The 21773-nt window shown below is 42.2% G+C and overlaps 1 protein-coding gene across 1 annotated transcript in view; it reads left to right on the top strand.

Moving 5' to 3' along the window:
• The first annotated feature begins 232 nt into the window (after positions 1 to 232).
• The window catches only part of TLCD4 (TLC domain containing 4), a 59853-nt gene continuing 38312 nt past the window's right edge, over positions 233 to 21773 (top strand). The window contains exon 1 of the mRNA XM_049766031.1: positions 233 to 443. The gene's annotated coding sequence lies outside the window, so the exon portion shown is untranslated. The remainder of the gene's footprint in view (positions 444 to 21773) is intronic.

A 21773-nucleotide genomic window follows, 5' to 3' on the forward strand; every position in this document is an offset into this window, starting at 1 on the left:
CCCCCCAAAACAACAACAACAAATAAAGCCTAGCAGCACCTAAATAACAGATCCTGCTTTTTTGGCAGGCTCCCCTTTCCCACCCCATGCCTTGGTGCTTTTTCCTGGGGGGTTCCCTGGCCGGATCCCTTTGCACCCCCCCCCCAAATGCAGCGCCCCAAGGGTCCGCCCACTTTCGCGGGGGTCCGGAGCAGGAGGAGCGTCTGCTGTCCCTTTAAGGAGCCGAGCTGCAGAAACCCGAACCCGCAGTCCGATCGAGAGGGCGGGCTGGGAGCCTGGAGCCCCGGTGGAGGCTCTCGGGGTGCCCGCGGTGGCCCCCCAGGCTGGCAGCTGGCACAGCTGGAAGGGTGGCAGCGGTGACAGGCCCCATGACCCGGAGCCTCTGACAACCAACCCACCGTCTTCCCCCGGCCCGATCGCTCGCCCCGGGGGACCCGGCCCAGGTGACAGCATTGGGAAGGAAAGAAGGAAGAAAAGGAAGGGGGTGGTCGGGTGGCCTAGTGGGCGGAGGGCGCCTGTCCTGTCCCCCTCCCCGGCTTAGCCTTGCTGGGGTGCGCGGCTCTAGCAGGTGTGCTTGGCCCGGAGCAGCATCTATCTCAATTCCCGGCCTCGGAACCCAACCGGCCCCCCCCCTAGCTTGGGGGGACCCACCATCCAACCCAGCCCAGCATTCTGGGGTTCTCCTGGGTCCTCCCTACTCCTGGGATTCAAAGCAGGGAGCAGGGAGCGTCTCCAAGGCTCCCCCCAAGGTTCCCCCATACACAATGCAGTGTGCACCCGGCGATGCATGAATCCCCCCCCCCCTCTTGCAACTGTCACTCCCTACAACAAGTATTTGCATTTTCTCTTTGGGGGCCACTGCATTTTTGGGGGGGGACTGGTGGAAAAGGAAGGAAAGACCCTGACTTAGAGGCTTGGGAGCAATTGGATTTTATTTCCAGCCCTTCCTCCCCCCCCAAAAAAAAAGTTGTCAAATGTGCCTCTGTTTCTCCCAGCTGTGAAATGTTGGCTCTGGCATGGTGCTGGCCTGGCCTGGTGCATGCACCCCAATAAGCCAATAAAAAAAAAAAAAAAGAAAAAACCTCTTGAGAGGGCTCTTTGGAGTTGTGGGAAGTTGTGTGTAGGGGGTGTGTGCCTCGGTCTCTGTGGCTGTGGTTTTGCACAGGACTGTTGTGATGCACTGCAGCATTTCATGAGCATTGGTCATAGTTGTGCGAAGTGTGGTCTCTGGAGGTGTGTATATGAGCCCAGTACTAGCTTGGAGAGCAGATGGAAAGAGTGTACACATTGGGAGCTACTGTGTCAAACAGGGAAGAAATGGCTATTTTGGTAAAAATCCTTAGGAACTTAAAAACATGGAGATGTAGGAAATGGATCTTGGGCTGTTTATTTTGTACAGAGAAGTGCGGAAGATAGTGGGACTTAAGGGTGGGTGGGTGGGAGCAGGGTGGGTGGGAGCATGCCACACCCAGAACAGTTTGTAAATACTTAGGTCCATTTGGTGCTTAGGAATTGCACAGGGAGTTCCCATATGGCAAGCCGTCTCCCTGGAGAAATTGCAGTTTTTAACTCGAGATACTGTCTTCTGGGTTCAAGGTAGAGGTGAGAATGTAACTTTACTTTTTTTTTTAATCCAAAATGTTTAATTTGCAAATATTAGGCTTTATTTTTTTTTCCCAAAATACACTTTTTCTAACTTTCAATCTAAATAGTCTATGTAGTTCACTTCATTTTAAATATATACTCTGCTTCTCAAAAGCATCTGAAGAGAGTGAAATACTGAGAAAATAGAATATACGACCATTTTCTGCTTCCTAGTGCTATACCATATACAGGATTTCTTTTTATCTTATCTTATTTTATTTTTTGTGAGTGTGTAACCAGCTAAGTTGGCAGAATAGTGTGCTGCGCAGAGCCTACCATTCTTTTCCTCTTTCAGTCTTTTTGGCGAATTGCATGGGTGGAACCAAATGAGAAGAGAATGGATGCTCCTGCCACTTTAGAAAATTAGAAAGAATGATTTGGAAAGCCTGTGTTATAGTTCATTTGCTTCCCCACCCTCCTGTACCACCGGATGATACAGAAACTTGACTAGTTTTCCCCTTCTTTCATCTTTGTTTCTGCAACTTCTTCTGTTCCATTACTGCTAGCCCAATTGAAGTCCTCGTGGTGTGATTTTGCTTGGATTTTACCTGTCTAAATCCTCCCACACAGCTTGTCAGATAGGATTACTTGCTTGGGGGTCACACCTGGCAGTGATCAGGTGCTTTTCCTACCTCTGTGCTCAGCAATGACCCCTGGCCATAATCAGGAGGCCCTTTGTAGTGCGGAGGATTTGAACTTGCGACTGATGATACGTTCCCATGTGAGGCAATTGCCTAACCTTCTGATCTCTATCTCTGACAGCAAATTATAATAATAATTATTATTATTATGACTTTTCTGTTCCTATTTCTTTCACGCTAAGCCTTCTTTACTGTTTTGGAAGAATAGCTCTCCTAGCTAAGTTGTGATCTTGGTGATATCTCCAAACAATCAGAGAAGCCGAAGTCTTCTGTACAGATCCTGAAATAACCAAAGCAAAAGTTGGCTTACACAGTTCTTTTTGAAAACTTTTTATGGTGGCAGATGTGATTGATCACTGATAAACTGAGGTCTTGTGAATGGAAATCATCTAAAATCACAGGTAGTTGAAGAGACTGGTTGGTGCTTTCCTGGCAAAGAGTGGGAGAGCAGAAGTGATGCCTTGGGAAGTGATGGAAGGGTCTTCCCCAAATCCAATCAGCTGAGAGGTTGCTCCAGGAGCCCTGTATTCCCTTCCAGGGCATAGAGAAAGTTCTGGGCTACAGAGAAAAATTGAAAGGCTGTTCTGCCATGTATCCTAGATGTGATATGCTTTTCTTGCTTACTCTTTCTAAGACATTTCCTCAGAGCATGGCTGGGCAGTCACACTGTTCTCAGGCTTGTTTGCCCTGTTTTCTTTCGCCATCTGTGTGTTGAGACTCCAACCTATGACACCTACTCAGTTTTCAGATGTTCCCTCTCCTACTGATTAGCATACCTGTTTCTTGAAAGGTTGAAAAGTGGGGAAACTTTGAGCAAGAAACTCAAACCCGATAGTCTCCAGGAAAATATAGAATACAACTTTTTGCATAGAGGAAGATAATTATCTGATAAGAACTGGGTGCTTGGTCCCTCAAGGGAGAGGAAGGCAGGGCCAGGGGTAGACCTTGAGAAAGGAAAGGAACCACCAGGCCCACACAATCACCTATGCTTCTCTCATGCTGTGGACATTGTGAGAAGGAAAAGGTAAAACCATGGAGGTGGAGGTTGCCATCTGACCTCAAGTAGGGGAGGGATAAGAGTCTCTTTACCTGACATTGATGCCATCCACGAGATAGGGCTTCCTTGGGCTTATTTCAATTGCAAAGTTAGGTCAACTTTGTAAGAAAATTGAAGATATTTCTACTTTGGTGACTTTGGTGGCCTGTTTTCTTGTTAGAGATGAAAGGATTCTCACAAAAAGATGCTCTGAGGTTTTATTCATAGTAAGACAGTTGAAAGTGCTGCAGGCAGATCCCAAGCCTTTTTTTATTTCTATAGAAAAGGGTTTGGTTTTTTTCCTTCTTTGCTCAGAACATTGGTCTATTTACAGAGAAGGCAGTTCTTTGGCTAATGAGAAGTTTGTGAATCATGGTAAAAAGGGCAAGGTTTAGAAAAACGACTGATAAAGTAGCCAGTTGAAATTCTGTTAAAAAAAAAAAAAAACAAAAAACAAAAAAAAAAAACCTTGGACATCAGGCCAGAGAGATAGCTCAGCAGTAGGGTGTTTGCCTTGGAAGCAACTGATCCAAATGGTGGTTCGAATCCCGGCATCCCATATGGTCCCCCATGTCTGCCAGGAGCAATTTCTGAGTGCAGAGTCAGGAGTAACTCCTGAATACCACCGTGTGTGACCCAAAAACAGACAACACAAAACAAGAATTGGACAGCATGAGGAATAAAGGGGGCGGTCAGCAGGAACCAGTAAGCAAGGGGCAGGGTGAAATCTAACGAGATGAGCAAAGGTTTGTCCTTCTAAAATGGGCTTCAAACATGTCTGCACTACCACAAAGTAAGAAATGTACTTTGCTGTGAGTCTTAATGCCATAAATGAGTATATGTGTAGTTGAAAGAAGTCTCAGGAAATGGTACATATCCTTACTCTGTGCATTGTATTGTTTCTTTTTCTGCTCTGCTCTACACTGGCTAATGGACCACAGTCCAGAATCTGGAAATTAGACTGTTCTTCTAATGGGTGGGAAAATAGGGTGCTGTGGATAATGCAGGGCATTTTTGGGCTTGGAGAGAGCTGAAGGAAGGCTGCAGAGTGGAGCATGGCCCAGATTAGGAGGTAGTGAAGCAGCTTTCTATGGGTGGGATTGCTGGGAGTATAGGAACTTCTGCAGGACTCACACTAGTGAAAGGCAGACGCAGAAGGTGGCCTTCTTAGCCTTTGTCTCCACTTCAAAGCAAGACAGTTGGTTTTAAAAGAGAAGTGGGCACATGAAAGGAATAAACTTGGGTTTTTGAAGGTGGTCGCTGGGAGTAGTGGATTTTTCTGTGGAGGGTAAATAAGAAGGTAAACTACTTATTATCATTAGCTTGATAAAGAATGGATGGGTAGGAGGCAGAGACCACCCTTTCTAGTTTTGGGAAGTTTTCTACAGAGGGAGTGGATGGAATATGTTGATTCAAAAACCTATTTGCTGATCAGACTTGTTAGGAAGTTGGCTACTTTTGCCTCACAAAGAATTGGAAAAGTATTCCTTTTGCATTTTATAAGAGGGTTAGATTGTTCAGACTGCAGTAGACATCTATTTCAAGATCTACAGTCAAATTCAAATCATCATGCATTGTCTTCTTGGTTGCCAAAAAATATAAATAAATAAAAGCGCTTCTTAAAGAAATTGGTCTCGCAGTATCCAGCGTCCTGGAATTCATTTCAGTATCTGCCCTCAGTTTAATCAAGGACAGAGTTCATCACCATCCCTTTTATTCCTCTTCTTTTAAACATCTGGCGTCACCATTTAACCCCCTCATTAACAGGCAAATATAACAAAGCCTGCAGGAAACGATCTCCAGGTATCAGAGTTCACCTAGGTTGCTGGGTGACTGCTGGCTTTTATCATCCACATCTGACCTAGTTGGCACCTCCCTTGGACCCATCCCTGCCTTGTCTGATTTTGTTCTCTTAGTTGATAGGTTTTCAATGTTTGCCTTTACTGCTCCTCATACTCTACTGTTTCTCTGGTGCTTCTTGACAACAGGGTCCTCTCTGATATCTTCCTCTGACGTTTTCTTGGACTCAGAGTGCCCTCCTCACCCTACCAGTGGAGCATATTCAGGGGATACCCACCTGGGCTGTGTCAGTGTCTATGGGTTCTTGTTTTTGTTATAGTAGAGATAGCTATACAGTGGTGGCTGTACAGAGATGAGCTTAGATATTAGTTTGGCTTTACTTTTGAACTTGGGAGATTGAGGAGACTGTATATGATCAATGCAATTTTCTCTTTCTTCCTCCCTTCCTCCCTTCCTCCCTTCCTCCCTCCCTTCCTTCCTCCCTTCCTTCCTTCCCTCCCTCCCTCCCTCCCTCCCTCCCTCCCCTCCCTCCCTTCCTCCCTTCCTTCCTTCCTTCCTTCATTCCTTCCTTCCTTCCTTCCTTCCTTCCTTCCTTCCATCCCTCCCTCTCTCCCTCCCCTCCCTCCCTTCCTTCTTCCCTCCCTCCCTCCCTCCCTCCCTCCCTCCCTTCCCTTCCTTCCTTCCTTCCTTCCTTCCTTCCTTCCTTCCTTCCTTCCTTCCTCCCTCTCTCCTCCCTCCCTCCCTCCCTCCCTCCCTCCCTTCTCCTTCCTTCCTCCCTTCCTTCCCTCCGTTCCTTCCTTCCTTCCCTTCCTTCCTTCCTTCCTTCCTTCCTTCCTTCCTTCCCTTTCTTTTTTCTCCTTTCTTTCCTTTCTTTTTTGAGCTCTCTTCACAGGCCTGCTTAATTTCTTTGTAATTAGCTTTCTTCAAATAAGTTTTAAAAACCCATAAATGTCAATACTATTATTTCCAAATTCCTTAAGCTATAAAAAATAAAGAAATTAAGCAAGCAAAAAAAATTATCAATCTTTAAAAAGTACAGTTTTAGACCAGAGACAGCTCAATAGGATGGGTGTGTGCTTTGCATGCACCTGGTCCCTGGAGCAATAAACTGATAGTAGGTTATAACACAACTGACAGTGCTTCAAAAATCCAAAAGAAAAACAAACAACCAAATACACTTTGAAGACATTTTTTTTGGGGGGGGTCACACCCAATAGCACTCAGGGGTTACTTCTAGCTCTGCACTTAGAAATCGCTCCTGGCAGGCTCGGGGGACCATATGGGATGCCAGCTCTGTCCCATGTTAGCCACATGTAAGGCAAAAGTCCTACTGCTGCGCTATAGCTCCAGCCTCCTCCTCAGTGGATTTTAAGGACATGATTCCTAAAGTTAGCCTGTCTGTTTTTTGTTTTTGTACTAAAAACAGGTTTTATGTAGAAATTCTGAGGAAGGGGAGGGATAAAGGGAGGAAGGAGGGAGCAAGAGAGAACCAAGCTACTCTTTCTTTATGAACATGTTTCACCTTAAATACCTCTATAAATATTGCATCATTAGGAAGTTAATAAGAGTTTCATTGTTTATTACTTGCTAGTTTGAGGACTTAAAAAGATTAGAACCCTGTTTCTGTGGAAATATGCTTTGCCTTTTACAAACCTGTGTGCTTACTTTACGTGTGTGTGGGTTGTGTGTGTGTGTGTGTGTGTGTTGTGTGTGTGTGTTCCTAAACATATTAATTTCTTACCTGCTCTGAGGAGAAATCCAGGAAACCAAGATGAAGCTTCTGGGGAGGTTAGCTTGCCCAGAGTAGTTCTTAGGTATGTCCCTTCTTGTAATGATCTCAGCAAAGTGAAGCAGACCCTCAGGGCTGTTCTACAATTTTCTCTCCTTTCCTTCACAGGGCTCTACCCTGGTAGTTAATCCTGGTCTTTCCCCATGATTTAGTCCTTCCCCTTCTCTTTCTCCTCAGAGAAAGATGCTCCCAAACTTCTCTTCAAAATTAGTATCCTCCCTCCATAAAACTTCTACTTTCAAAGAAACAAAGGCCTTCAAAGGCAAAAAGCCACTGGGCTTTGTAAAGATGTGAGATTTCTTTATGCCTCATGTCCCTGTTTTTAATTACAGGAATGATGTTTGTTTATTATGAAAAACATAGGGACAATAAAACCAGTACTTGAAGATGGGGAAAAGCACTTTTTCTTTTCTACTACCTACAGGCATTTTGTTCTTAGCTATCAACCAACATATCAGCTTTGGGGTTATAAACCCTCCAATCTTTACATTTTTTGTGTGTGGAATAGAATGCAGTGGGAACCCTATTCAAGCATTTCTCAGGGCCGGGACAGCTAAGACTGACATGACAGTTCCATACTAGGGCCTAAGGGGTACCGTCTAGTAATGCTTAAGCATCCATTTGGTGCCTGGTCATGACCTCTACACTATTTGCTGGCCTCATAGTATATTTTTTATAAAATTTATATATTTATATAAATTTACATATTTTTATATATATAATTTATATAACTTTTTACAAATCCCAAATGGGTCCAGTTGTTTATGAACAATTTATGTTTTGCAACTGTTTTTCTCACTTCTGATATATAATAGACCTTTGTTTATTTATTTTTATTTTTATTTTTTTGGTTTTTTTGGCCACACCCCGGTGATGCTCAGTGGTTACTCCTGCCTAAGCACTCAGAAATCACTCCAAGCTTGGGGGAATCATATGGGATGCCAGGGGGATCGAACTGCCAGTCGTCCTAGGCTAGCGTGCACAAGGCAGATGCTTTATCACTTGTGCCACCGCTCTGGTCCTTTTTATTATTTTTGTTTTGTTTTGTTTTAGTTTTGGGGCTACACCTCGCGGGCGCTCAGGGATTACTACTCGTTCTGTGCTCAGAAATCGCTACTGGCAGGCTTGGGGGGACCATCTGGGATGTCAGGGGTGAAAACCAGGTTGGTTTTCTGCAAGGCAAATGCCCTACACACTGTGCTGTCACTCATAAAATATCTGTTTTAGCTTCAAGTGTACAAATCTACTAAACCCCATTATTGGGGTCTTATAGGCTGCTTCTAATAATATAGGCAACAAACAGCCTTACAGATATATGTACTTTCACATATGTGTGGATTTTATTAAGATAAAAGAGAAAATGCTTTAGTATACTTCTTATATTATCCAAGTCACTTTGTGTTAAAACTACTTGATAGTGGCTATCAAATTTGCATATTATTCAATTCTCTGAAAATTAATTAAAAATAATTAGTATTTCTTTTAACATGTTGTTAAAACTGATTAAAGTAAAAGCATATCTCTGGATACCTAGGGATATCAGAGTAGGAAAGCTTAGGACCCTTACTTACAAAAACTCTGAATCTTAGAGAATTAGGCATACATATTTGACTATCATTTCTCTAAACTTTTCTTACATACTTGATTCAAAAATGATTTGGAATCTCTTGAAATATTCATTCAATATGATAAGATTAATGTCATTTAATAAGGGAGAAAGAACTAAGTGAAAATAAAGTTGGACATATAGGTGAGATTGGTTAGCTTACTTGGAAGTAGAGGTCTCTTCCTGGAAGTTCTTTCTGTTTATAAACTTCCCAGCAGGCTCAGAGAGGAGGTAAATAGTCTCCACAAGTTTCAGAGTATCCAGAAGAGAAAGTTCACTGGAGAAGATCATCTGCTATTAATTCTAGGACAGTAAAGAAGTAGTTCATTTAGATTTTCATAAAGAAAAACCACTACACTGTATTTGCAAAAAGACCAGTATCCTCAGTAGGCCTTCTTAATATCATAGAGTCAGACCCAATGTCCTTGCTTTATGAAGTCATTTCATATCAGATTTTCTCTTGGCCTAGCCAGGGGTGCCACACTCAATAAAAGGCCAGTAAGATGAGGTGTAAGTTCATGGGTTTGATCCAGAGATAGTTTTAAAAGGACCTAATGGGACTCATGGCCAGTTAAAATAGCCATCTGCTATTGTACCAAACAACCTTTTCCACAAAGTATTATTGAATACCACTATTTCAGTAGAGTTTCTGTAAGAAGTAGACTCCATTTGTCCAAGCTTACACCTTTCAAAGCAAAATGTGAGGATATTTAGGTGGCATTAATGTAAAGGAACTAGAACAATGACCAAAGAAAAGTATTTTCTTTACATAAAATATAGATCAAAACTCTTCTCTTACTTGGTACAAGCCATAAGGATGGTGCATTTCATTTTGGTAATGCTATAATGTTAGGAAAGAATCAGAGTCAAAGGTCTTGAAGAAGTTCAACTCCAAACTTGGAATTGTGGGTAGTGTTTATTGTCAGACTTAGAGACATATAAGGGACAAGCATTTTTTTTTTTTTTTTTTTTTGTGGTTTTTGGGGCCACACCCGTTTGATGTCTCAGGGGTTACTCCTGGGCTATGTGCTCAGAAATCGCCCCTGGCTTGGGGGGACCATATGGGACGCCGGGGGATCGAACCGAGGTCCTTCCTTGGCTAGCGCTCGCAAGGCAGACACCTTACCTCCAGCGCCACCTACCCGGCCCCAAGGGACAGCATTTTGACCTTATGGGGAAAGTCTAGCTCTCTGGAGCCTCCCAAATCTGCTCTTTCAGGTCTACATTCACTTGTGTTTTGCCACCACCCTGTAGTTGTTTATTACCAAGTTTGTGGGCCAATATTAACTACTTCCATGGTTCTTTTACCTTGAATTTAAATATTAGAGTTACGGGGCTAGAGCCATAGCACAGCAGGTAGGGTGTTTGCCTTGCATGAGGCCAATCTGGGTTCTATCACTGGCATCCCATGTGGTCCTCTGAACCTGCCAGAAATCATTTCTGAATGCAAAGCCAGAAGTAACCCCTGAACAGCGATGGGTGTGGCCCAACAACAACAACAACAACAACAACAACAACAAAAATTAGTGTTGCAATAGTAGTAGCCCAGTTTTTGTAATAAAAGTTAATAAAAGGAGGTCAGCTAATAGCCATATCTGATTTGTTTTTCCATCTCCTAACTAGCCTGTGTGATGTTTCAAGGAAAGAGGTATAGCTTTTTTAAGGTGGGGGGGGCACCAGAGACTAATAACTCAGATACTGAATTAAGTAGATAAGTACCACACTTACTGGAAAATAGTATAGTTGCAACCCACTCACAGGCAGTGGACAATATTCAAGGAGCATTCAGAAAAGAAACTACAAACAATGGCTTTTGGGTAGGCAGGATAAAAGTCTATCTACAGGGACCGAAGAGGTAGCATGTATAATAGAGCATTTGCCTTGCATACAGAAGGACGGTGGTTCAAATCCCAGCATCCCATATTGTTCCCGGAGCTTGCCAGGAGTGATTTCTGAGCATAGAGCCAGGAGTAACCCCTGAGCGCTGTCGAGTATGACCCAAAAACAAAAAAAAAAAAAGTCTATCTACAGATGATAAAAAAAAATAACTTGGGTTGTTTTCTCAAATGAGACAACAAGAATTCCCAGACATACTGTGTAGACAAAATGTGGTCCTTTTAGAGCAAAGGTTCAAGAAGAGGACTGGTGACATTGCTTTAGAAACAGGCTTTCCTCTTTTAGAATATGTGACATTAGAAAGGCAGGTGTACCACTTTTTAGGAAAGGTGGGGATCATTATGGCTGTCCTTTGAGTTGTATTTTTTCCTATTACTAAATAATAAACTATCCCTAAACCTAGCCCTGTGGCTTGGTCGGTTATTGGGCCCTGGGATCTAGCTCAGTGTTAAGGAGTTCAAGCTTTATGTGTATAAAATGCTGAGTTAGTTAGAGGGGGGTCTTGGTACCCAGCCAGAACTGAAATGACCTCAACTCATATAAAATGCCAAGGGAAATATGAGAATAGATAATATCAATAGATGCCATATGCTGGTTGCTGGATCCAAGTTGGGAATATCCAGTTTAGAGAGAGCAGGTGCATGGGAGGTGACAAAGGAGGCATGGATGAAGTGGTTTGGAGCACTTTGGTGTTGGTGAGGTGACTGTCTGTACACCAAGAACATCAATGTCTACACCATTTTCAGCACAATATCTTAATCTATAGTACATCAAAATGTAAATAAACCATGAGAGAAACATTAAATTACTATTTTTTCTGATTCTGTGAATTGGAGAAGCTAGTTACTCTGCTGATTGTAGGATCAAACATGGCTGCTTTCAACCAGAGGATCAGAGGCCCCAAGAGTGACAGTTGGCGATGACTGGGAAATTGGTGTTGAGTTGGACTGGAAGGACCCCTTATTTTTACATTATGGCCCTTCATCCTCCAGTATATAAGACAGAAGAATTTACTGAGCAGTTTCAGGGCAGTGGTCTAGTGTTGCTAAGGGCCTGTAACCCTATTTAAGCTGGATAACCATGTTTTATCATTGGTATTCTTTTGGGGAGTATGAAGGGCTATGTACCCATACTCAGTAGTGTTCAGGATTGTTTTCAAGTCACACTTTCGGCAACATTATGGTGCTGGGTCTCTGCTGGTGATTAAATTGGCCACATGTAAAGCAATTACATTAACTCCTGTACTATTTCTAGGCTCCGCATTTTTAGGCCTGTCTGTAGAAATTGTACGTCAGAAAGAGATGTTTTATGACTGAAACCCAACTCAAACATGCTTGTAATTACGATGCTTAAATAAAGATTTATATATTAAAATAAAAGATGAACAAAATCTAAGGAATTGTTTCAAGGACTATTTATGGGGGGTTTTGGGGGCCACACCACTGATGCTCAGGGGTTACTCCTTATTATGTGCTCAGAAATCACTCCTGACTTGGGGGACCATATGGGACACCAGGGGATCAAACCATGGCCCATCCTAGGTTAAGCGCATGCAAGGCAAACACCCTTCCTCTTGCGCCACCGCTCTGGCCCCCATGTTTTAAGGATCTGAAAGTTATATTTGAGTATCTGAGTATATTTGATTGAGTAAAAGTATATTTTACCTTTCAAAAGAAAAAATAGAAAGATGATGTTCTTGTTCTCTGGACCATTTGATAAATAATGGGACCAATATTTTGATTCTCTCACTCTAGCTCAGTGTTTCCCAAAGTAGGTGATACAGTTTTCTGGAGAGTGGTAAATAGTCCAACGGGGACTTAGTTAGTAGTTTAGGTACAATTGGGAAATGCTTTCTATTTATTGGAGGTTTGGTATCCCAAGTAATTTAAGGGTGAGAAGATTTTTGGGTTTTTTTTTTTTTTATAATTTTCTTGGTTTTGTTTTTTCCAAAAACCGACAAAAGCAGGTCAAATAAGTTCTGCTCTGACTAAATTCTGAGTAAAAAACGCAGTAGCGAAGCTCAACAAATGGGAGTAACTTGGCCAATTTTCCCCAGACTCAAACCTTTTTTTTGTGTTTGTTTGTTTCTTGGCTCACACCCAGCAGGCTGTTCGGGGGTGCCACTCCTGGCTCTACGCTCAGAAATCGTCCTGGCAGGCTTGGGAGGACCATGTGGGATGCAAGGATTCGAACCACTGCTCTTCTGCATGCAAGGCAAACACCCTACCTCCATGCTAATCTCTCTGGGCCCCAAGCTCTCAACCTTTTTAAGATCTCTCTCCTGTTTCAATCCTACTGCAGCACTTTCTGCTTCCCATAAACTTTCTCAGAGTTCATCAGATTAACAGAAAGGAGAGAATCCTCCTTTCTCACTAAGGTTCTGACCTTCTTATGGTCTCTGCAGTACTTTCATAAGTCCTTTAAATAAAAGGAACAAGAAGAGTTGTGAGAAAGTGTAGCTAAATGGTTAATTACCTGCCCTTGGCATTCCAAGAAGATAATGGAAAAAGAAAAAAAAAAGAAAAAAAAAGATAAACAAACTCAAAAAGGTGGAGCAAATATATTGGGAAAACTCATTTTTTAAATTTTTTGGGGGGGGCTATACCTAGTGACGCTCAGGGATTACTCCTGGCTATGTGCTCAGAAATTGCTCCTGGCTTGGGGGACCACATGGATGGGGGGGGATAGAATAGTGGTACGCAGATGCCTTAAGGCTCGAACCACCACTTCTGCCCCAAAACTATTTTGTTTAATTTTCCTTAATGTCATATACAGTTGGAAGAAAGCCAAAAGCTTTCCTAAGAGTGGTGCTGTAGTTTGCAGAAAGTACTTCTGTTTGATTCCTTTTTGCCTTTGGGGAAGGTGGTTCAGGGTTGGTGACTTGAAGCCTTTTTTGTTTTGTTTTGTTTTTGATCCACACCCTGTGGTGTTCAGGGTTTACTTCTTTTTTTTTTTTTTTTTTGGGCCACACCCAGTAACACTCAGGGGTTACTCCTGGCTATGCGCTCAGAAGTTGCTCCTGGCTTGGGGGATCATATGGGGCGCCAGGGGATCGAACCGCGGTCAAGTTGCTCCTGGCTTGGGGGACCATATGGGACACGGGGGGGGGGGGGGGGGGGGGGAATCGAACTGCGGTCCGTCCAAGGCTAGCGCAGGCAAGGCAGGCGCACCTTACCTTTAGCGCCACCGCCGCCGGCCCCTCAGGGTTTACTTCTGGCTCTGCATTCAGGAATCACTCCTGGTGGGCTCAGGGGACCATATGGGATGCCAGGGATTGAACAGCCCTACCTGCTGTTCTATTGCTCCAGCCCTTTTGGAAGCTTATTTAAATTACATGAAGTTTTTTGTTTTGTTTTGTTTTGTTTTGTTTTTTGGGCCACACCTGGTGGTGCTCAAGGGTTACTGCTGACTATTGGCTCAGAAGTCACTCCTGGTTTGGAGGACCATATGGAACTCCGGGAGATCAAACCATGCTCCATCCCAGGCTAGCACAGACAGGCAAGGCAGATGCCTTACAGCTTGCGCCACTGCTCCAGCCCGATGAAGTATTATTACTTCAGAAAAAAACTCATTTTTTGGCTGAGAACATCTGAAGGTGGCCCCTCCTTATCTTTGCTAGACTCCTTATCTTTGTTAGACTCTCTTGGGGGGGGGGGCTCTAGGGTGTATGGAAAAATATATCTCTAGAATCCCATTTCTCCCTATCAGTTTCCAAAGAGGCTGTAGAAATCTTCTTGACTGGTAAGAGTAAGAATATAGACTAAGTAATGCGTGTGGAGGAATTAAAGGGAGGCTTTGATATCTAAAAATTGAAAAACACTGTATTACAAGGCTGGTGTTATAGCACAAGGATAAGTAAGGCACTTGCCTTACTTGTGGACTGACCCCAGTTTGATCCCTGATACCATAATGATCCCCCACTATCACCAGTGGTGACCCCTGAACACTGCCCAAAAGTTTTTGAGCTTCGCCTAAAGCAAAAATAAGCAAACAAAACCCTGAGTTATAGGGCTCAGGGAATTATTCCTAGCAATCAGGCTGCAGCTGTAGTATAATAGGTAGAGCACCTGTTTAGAATGTGGCTGAACCGGGCTCAGAGAGATAGCATGGAGATAAGGAGTTGGCCTTGCATGCAGAAGAAGGACGGTCGTCCCCTCATATGGTCTCCTGAGCCTGCCAGGAGCGATTTCTGAGCATAGAGCCAAGAGTAACCCTTGAGCACTGCTGGGTGTGACGGGCCACCCCCCCCCCAAAAAAAAAAGAATGTGGCTAACCCAGGTTCACTCCATGGCACCACATGAGGATCTCTTAGTGAACCCTGCAAAAAAAAAAAGATTCCTAGAAGTCATTTTACAATGGGTGTGAAGGACTGATAGAATTAAGATAGGGGCAGAGAGATAGCATGGAGGTAAGACATTTGTTTGCCTTTCATGCAGAAGGTCATTGGTTCAAATACCGTGTCCCCATGCCTGCCAGGGGGCTATTTCTGAGCAGATAGCCAGAGTAACCCCTGAGCACCTCCGGGGTGGCCCAAAAACAACAAAAAACAAAACAAAACAAAAGAAAACAAAAAGACAGATCTGGGGGAATCTCCACTAAGGAGATCTGTAGCAGTTTGTAATTGATTCTCCAAGTAGTTTTGAAGGGGTGACAGCAAGGTGGGGGCCCTTCACAACCCCTGAATGCTGAATATTATTTTTTGTTGCAAGCAGGAGATGATCAGTTTGAGAAACAGAATTTAGCCTTTTCTCTGTTCTAATAGACTATTAAAAAAATTAATAATTAGGGGACAGAGAGAGAGCATGGAGGTAAGGCATTTCCCTTGCATGCAGGTCAGTGGTTCGAATCCTGGTCATCCCCATGGTCCCTTGAGCCTGCCAGGAGCGATTTCTGAGCATAGAGCCATAGTAACCCCTGAGTGCTGCTGGATGTGACCCAAAAACCAAAAAAAAAAAAAAAAAAAAATAATATAAAATCGTGGGGAAGATAAATTTGCGTGACTGTTTAACCTTAAACATTTTTTATTCTTTGTTAAAATAAAGATTTATATAATTAAGAATGTTTCAATGAACTGAGGGTGCATATCTGATATATGTAAGGCTCCAAGTTCTATTCCTGGCCCCATATGCTGCAACCCACTTCTCAGCACTCTGAGGTGCGCCTAAGTGAATTCCAGCATGGCTGGGCCTGGGCAGACTTGGCTTTTAGGCTGAGCATTTATTTATCCAAGTGAGGGGAGTGGGTGACGTATCATCTAAAGTGGTCCCAAACCTCCTAAATCCACCCCACTCCCTAAAATGATTTGGGGAGGTGTTACTTGATTTACCTTTAATTTGAATTCTGCCCTATGCTCTTGGAACAGAAGTTTCGAAAGAATGGGAAAATAATAAAAGTTAAAATGATATCTTTGTTAAAAGTTAATTATCTTAACTCACAGGAAAGAAACATGGAGAAATTTCTCCTACTGTCATGAAAAATTCTAGTTAAATCTTTTTTTTTTTTTTTTTTTTTTTTGGTTTTTGGGCCACCCGGCGGTGCTCAGGGGTTACTCCTGGCTGTCTGCTCAGAAACAGCTCCTGGCAGGCACGGGGGACCATATAGGACACCGGGATTCGAACCAACCACCCTTGGTCCTGGATCGGCTGCTTGCAAGGCAAACCCCTGCTGTGCTATCTCTCCGGGCCCTAAATCTTAAGATCATATATCTAATAACCACTATGTGACTTAATTATGTTCATATTATGCATAACGATTTTTGTGATTTAGTTTTCATTTCCTTTCCATTTACTGCAATTTTATTCCTCCATTTTAGAGGATTTCTAGATGTAAGGTTGACTTCAAGCAGCTGGTTTCTTGTAGTAAATCAAATTCATGGTATGGCTCTTGAAATTGATGTTTAGGAAAAAATAAATGGAATTTTCTATCTGAAACTTACTGAACTTTTATTCATATAGCTTTCGGTATAGAATTAAAACACTTTGTACACATTTGGTTATGTTTTTATGGGCATGAAAAGAAGAAAGTAGGGCAGCTATTTTTAATATCTCTGGCTAATCATTGACATTTTTATCAGCATTTAGACAAATAATTGCAATGTGCTACACTCACCTGAAATGTAAACAAAAACTAGAATGGAATTGGGGCTGGGTGAACCTTTTTATTTTTTAATAGGAAATTTTTGTTTGGTAATATCTTCTGCTATCAGCTTCTTGTTATCTGCAGCAGTCAGGGGTTACTCCTGGCTCTGCACTCAAGAAATTACTTTCCTGGAATACATTGAGGGACCATATGGGATGCTGGGGGATCGAACTGAGGCCAGCCGCATTAGAGGCAAATGTCCTACACCTGCTGTGCTATTGCTCTGGCCCCCTTAAAGCATATTTATTAGGGTTACTGACATGGTAAACATATCAATAAATTAAGTACTTCTGTAGTTACTAAAAAGTTGAAGTACAGAACAGGGCATACTTTTCATAGGGTGGACTATTGAATAGATTAGGCCAGGAAGGTAAAAACCTAGTAAGGGAATCATTGTTGTTTTTAGGAGGCTCTGTTTATCTTTTAATTCTTTCTGCCCAGTAAGGTCTGTAGCTGAGAGGAAGGTATCATCACTAACATTATGTTGGTTGCTCATCTGAACTGTAATAGAAGTGGGGTCAGCCATTTTGCTGCCAATAATCCACTTCATCTGTAATATTTTGTTGCAAAAGAATGAATAGACAGACATAGTAGCCATTAGCTCATTTATGATACTATTATTCTGCTCTTGGACATTTGAAGCAGTCTTCCTTTTCAAGTCTGTATTTTTTGATGCTGCATTATGAGGTTGTCAAATTAGAAAAAAATTTCCAACCCTCCCCCCCAGTGTTCTGATATACTCTATAGTGAGGGGCCTATAATTGCTGAGGTATTGGAATGGAAAGCACAGGTCAGAATATGACTGTTTTGAACTATTTTTACTTAATAGATAATCAACGCACCTTCCTTGTGGCTGGTGCTCTCTTCTCTGCTGGGTATAGGAAAACAACAGTGAGGGATAAATTCATCACATTTCCCATTCTCCTATGGACATTATTCTCTGGGGGAAGGATACCTTCATTGAATATATAACTGAGGAGAGGGATATAGGGATTGGAGATTGAAATATGAGGGTGTGTGTGGGGATTTTGATCAAACTAATAGCTTAGAGAAGGCATTCTGAGAAGGCAGTATGAGAGCTGACTACATGAGTGTTAACTTGGGAGCAAAAGAGGCAGGAAATGAGGAGGAATAAAATATGCAAAACTTTGGGGACTGTTGAATATTTAAGGAACCCAAAAAGGATGGAGGCACTAGAATGCAACAATTGAAGCTGCTGCTAGTTGAAGCAGCAAAAGTGAGGACTCAAGAGCACAAGGAAGACTAGAGAAGGTTTAGAGATGTTATGTTGAAAAGACAACTTTGGGAAAACATTCCCTGGAGCCCTCCAGTCTTTGGAGAAAAGGGATGATAATAGTCTAGAAAAGTGAAGATAGTAGTTTAAGAATAAGAAATCTTTTTCCCCCCCCTTATTCTTCTTTTTTTTTCCTTTTGGTCACACCTGGTAGTACTCAGGGCTTATTCCTGGCTCTGCACTTATAGATCTGCACTCATAGGAGGTGCTGGCGATTAAACCCAGGTGAGCAGTGTGCAAGGCAAGTGTCCTAACTATGGTACTATATTTTTTTATGTCCATTTTTATTAGGTTTATTCTTTGGAAATTGTAAAATCTTAATGCTATTATGATGTGTTTTTCTCATTTATATTTTAGCTTACATTATCAGGATACTATATAGGATATTTTATTTTGTAGAAGGGTAAAATTTCTTATTTTATTAGTTATAATAGCTTGCATTGATTTTTTTTTCTTTTTTACAATCACACCAATTTTTATTTGTTAACTAGAGAGGAAATACTTGGAAGCCAGTTTAAATATTCTGTACTCTCTTTCTTGCTCACAAGGAATGATTTGAAAAGTAAAGGTGCGAGTGAATTCATAGGGGGTTGGTGGTGGGTTGGGTCTGGTGGCAGGGTAGCAAAGCACAGGAAGCAAGTCATTGGGGGTGATTCTTGGGCTCCCAGTTGTCATGGATGTATGATGACATACTAATGAGAAGAGGAACCTAGAGGTTGACTAAATTCAGGGTTCAGGTCATGAACTTGGAGTGGAATACCTTTGAAATACTACTATGTAGTTATTGATCAGCAGTTGGCTTGCATCAGGTAATGTAGACTAAAACAGACTTGGGAAGAATATTTAAATGTGAGGGTTTTTCCTCTTTTTTAATTTTTGGGCTACATCCATCAATGAATGATCAGGGCATACTTCTGACTCTGCTCTCAGGGATCACTCATGATGGGAGTTCTTCTGGGAAAACCATATGTGATACTGGGGATTGAACCCAAGTTGGTTGCAATCAAAGCAATTGTCCTACCTGCTAAACTGTCTCTCTAGTTCCCAAACCTTGAACCATTTGCATGTTAGTAGAACCTAAAGCTAAAGATATCAGTGAAATTAAGTAAGAACTAAGTAGTGAGAGAGGGTTTGGGTCCTAGTTTTAGAGGATCCTCTTATTTAGTGATTGTGTAGAGAGATGTGTGGTAGGTAGTATGCTGACACAGGGAAGAAAAGTTTTTCAAGAAGAAAACCCGGCCAGGAATGTTTAGTATTGTCATGAGGTTAGTAACACAAAAGCCACATATAGAAGTCATTGCCTGAACTGATAGAACAGCAGGTAACTGCACTAGATTGCTGCACTTTATTGACCTGGTTTGATTTCTGGCAACCCTCCATATGGCACCCCTGAGCACTGCCATGAGTAACTCTGGAGCATTGCTAGGTGTGATCCTAAAAACAAACAAAAGCATCTGCAATCCCCCAAAAGAAGAAATAATGAGTTTGGATTTAGTACAGTTTATAGACACTTGTCTCTAGAGAGGATTTGGGGAAGAGAGAACAAGAGAGAAACTATACTGGGAAAGAGATACAGGATGAGGAAATGATAGTAGTGGATCAGTTAATTTTAGTTTTTATTGGCCACTTGATCCAGTTTAAAAAGCCAATAGAAAAATATAATTGAGAGAAAAATTAGGGTGATAAATGAAAGATTCTTGAGAAAGCAAGGAAAGATGGATCTAAAGTGTGCAGGTAGAAAGATTGTTCTACGAACCATAATACGTATTGGTTAGTGATGTGCTGTACAGACATTTAATGCTCGACATGTACTTTTTGTGATGTAAGAAAGGGGTATCCTTCAGAATTAGGATAGGAATGTTGGTGGTTTGAAAGAGCAGGGAGAATAAGTGGAGTGTGGAGATTTGGTTGGCCTGGGCAATGTCATTGCAGGTCAGGGCAGTATTGAGGGTTTCTTTGATCCCTTTATAAACATCACATTCTAACCTCAATCTCTGGTCTTTGGCTTTCACCAACAATGCTTTGATTGTTTAGGACTTGCCACTGTAAGTAACTAGTTGGCGAACAACCAGGATTGGGGATTATCAGGTTTTGGCAGTAGAAAGGGATTGTAGGTCTAAGTAAGAGTGTTATTGAAATGATGGGCCTCTCGCATCTAAGATGATTAAATACAGAAGTGAAGAGAGGAAAGGGATAAGGGATAGCAGAAAAACTGAAAGGACAATTACACTTAAGAATGTTGTAATGCTGGGGCCAGGCGAGGTGGCGCTAGAGGCAAGGGTGTCTGCCTTGCTAGCGCTAGCCAAGGAAAGGACCACTGTTCGATCCCCCGGCATCCATATGGTCCTCTTGAGCGCTTAGCAGGAATAACCCCTGAGCATCAAACGGGTGTGGGCCCGAAAAACCAAAAAAAAAAAAAAAAAAAAAAAGAATGTTGTAATGCTGAGTACCAAGTGAAAGAGAAAGGACAACAAAGGTAAGATTGACAAAAAATAAAGCTGTGTGTGTGTGTGTGTGTGTGTGTTGTGTGTGTGTGTGTGTGTGGTGTTTAGGGACTAGTACTGGTTCTGATACTCAAATCCACTCCTGGCAGTTGTGGGTTTGGACCAGGGCCAGCAGCATGCAAGTTAAGGCCTTAATCTCTGCACTTTCTGTCTCTGAAATGTTATTTTGGAGCCACACACATCTGTGCTGAGGAGTGGTCCCCTAATTTTGGGGGTGTATCATATTTGTTGCCAAGGATTAAACCAGGGTTGACTGCATGTAATGCAAGTGCTTCACTTTCTATATTATCTCTTTTTCTCCCCTAAATATTATTTTGAAGGCAGAAAACATGATTAAGAGATGGTGAAAGATCCATGGATAGTTGAGTTGGGATGAAGAGGTCCTATCTAGTCCAGTTCTCTCTTTTATACTTTTATGACAATTCTTTAGATGTTTGAGTCTAAAGAAAGCTCTTAAATCCCCCTCTAAGTAATCTTGGACTAGCATTCTTCTATCTTTTTTTTTTTGTTTTTGTTTTTGGGTCAAACCTGGCAGTGCTCAGAGATTACTCCTGGCTCTACACTCCGAAATCACTCCTGGCAGGCTCAGGGGACCATATGGGATGCTGGGATTCAAACCACCGTCCTTCTGCATGAAAGGCAAATGCCTTATCTCCAAGCTATCTCTCTGGCCCCAACCCTTAACTCCTCATAGGATGATATAAATTTTCTGAAAATCACTTTCTTAGTCACCCCGCTGAAAACTTAGTTAATTATTTGTACTTCAGAGGGAAGTGGAACTGATAAATTATATCTTGATCCAAAGTTGTATTTCTGTACTTATAAATTAGAATTGAAATTTATTCATTGTTCATAGTGTCTTCATTGTAGTTTTGTTTGGTTTGGTTTTATGAACCAAAATCAGCTCTGGGGGTTATTTCTGGCTTGGTGCTCAAGATTGACCCCTGTTAATGTGGGTGGTGGGAGGGACAACCATATGTTTGTACTGAGGATTGAACCAGGGTCATGACCAAAGCATCTGCATGCAAAGGAAGTACCTTAACCCACCTCTATGATTCTCTGTCCACTACATTTTTTTCTTGTTTTGTTTGTGTAACTTAAAATACTAAAGAATTTGGCTGTGTGTGTGTGTGGGTGTGTGTGTGTGTGTGTGTGGTGTGTGTAGACTATCATGCTAAGCCTCAATTTGTGTATCATTCTTTAAAATTGTAATTCTTGGCTTGGAGAATAGGACAGCAGGTAAATGCTTTGCTTTTATGCAGCTGACATGAGTTCCATTCCCAGCATCTCATATGGTCCCCTTGAGCCCTGCCAAGAGTGATCTCTGAGCACAGAGCTAGAAATAAGCCATGAGTATAGCCTCAAAAAAATAAAAACTGCTCTTTCTCTCTCTCTTCCCTCTCTCTTTCTCTCCTCTCTCTCTCT

The sequence above is a fragment of the Suncus etruscus genome, chromosome 19 (assembly GCF_024139225.1).
Source record: "Suncus etruscus isolate mSunEtr1 chromosome 19, mSunEtr1.pri.cur, whole genome shotgun sequence".
NCBI lineage: Eukaryota > Metazoa > Chordata > Mammalia > Eulipotyphla > Soricidae > Suncus > Suncus etruscus.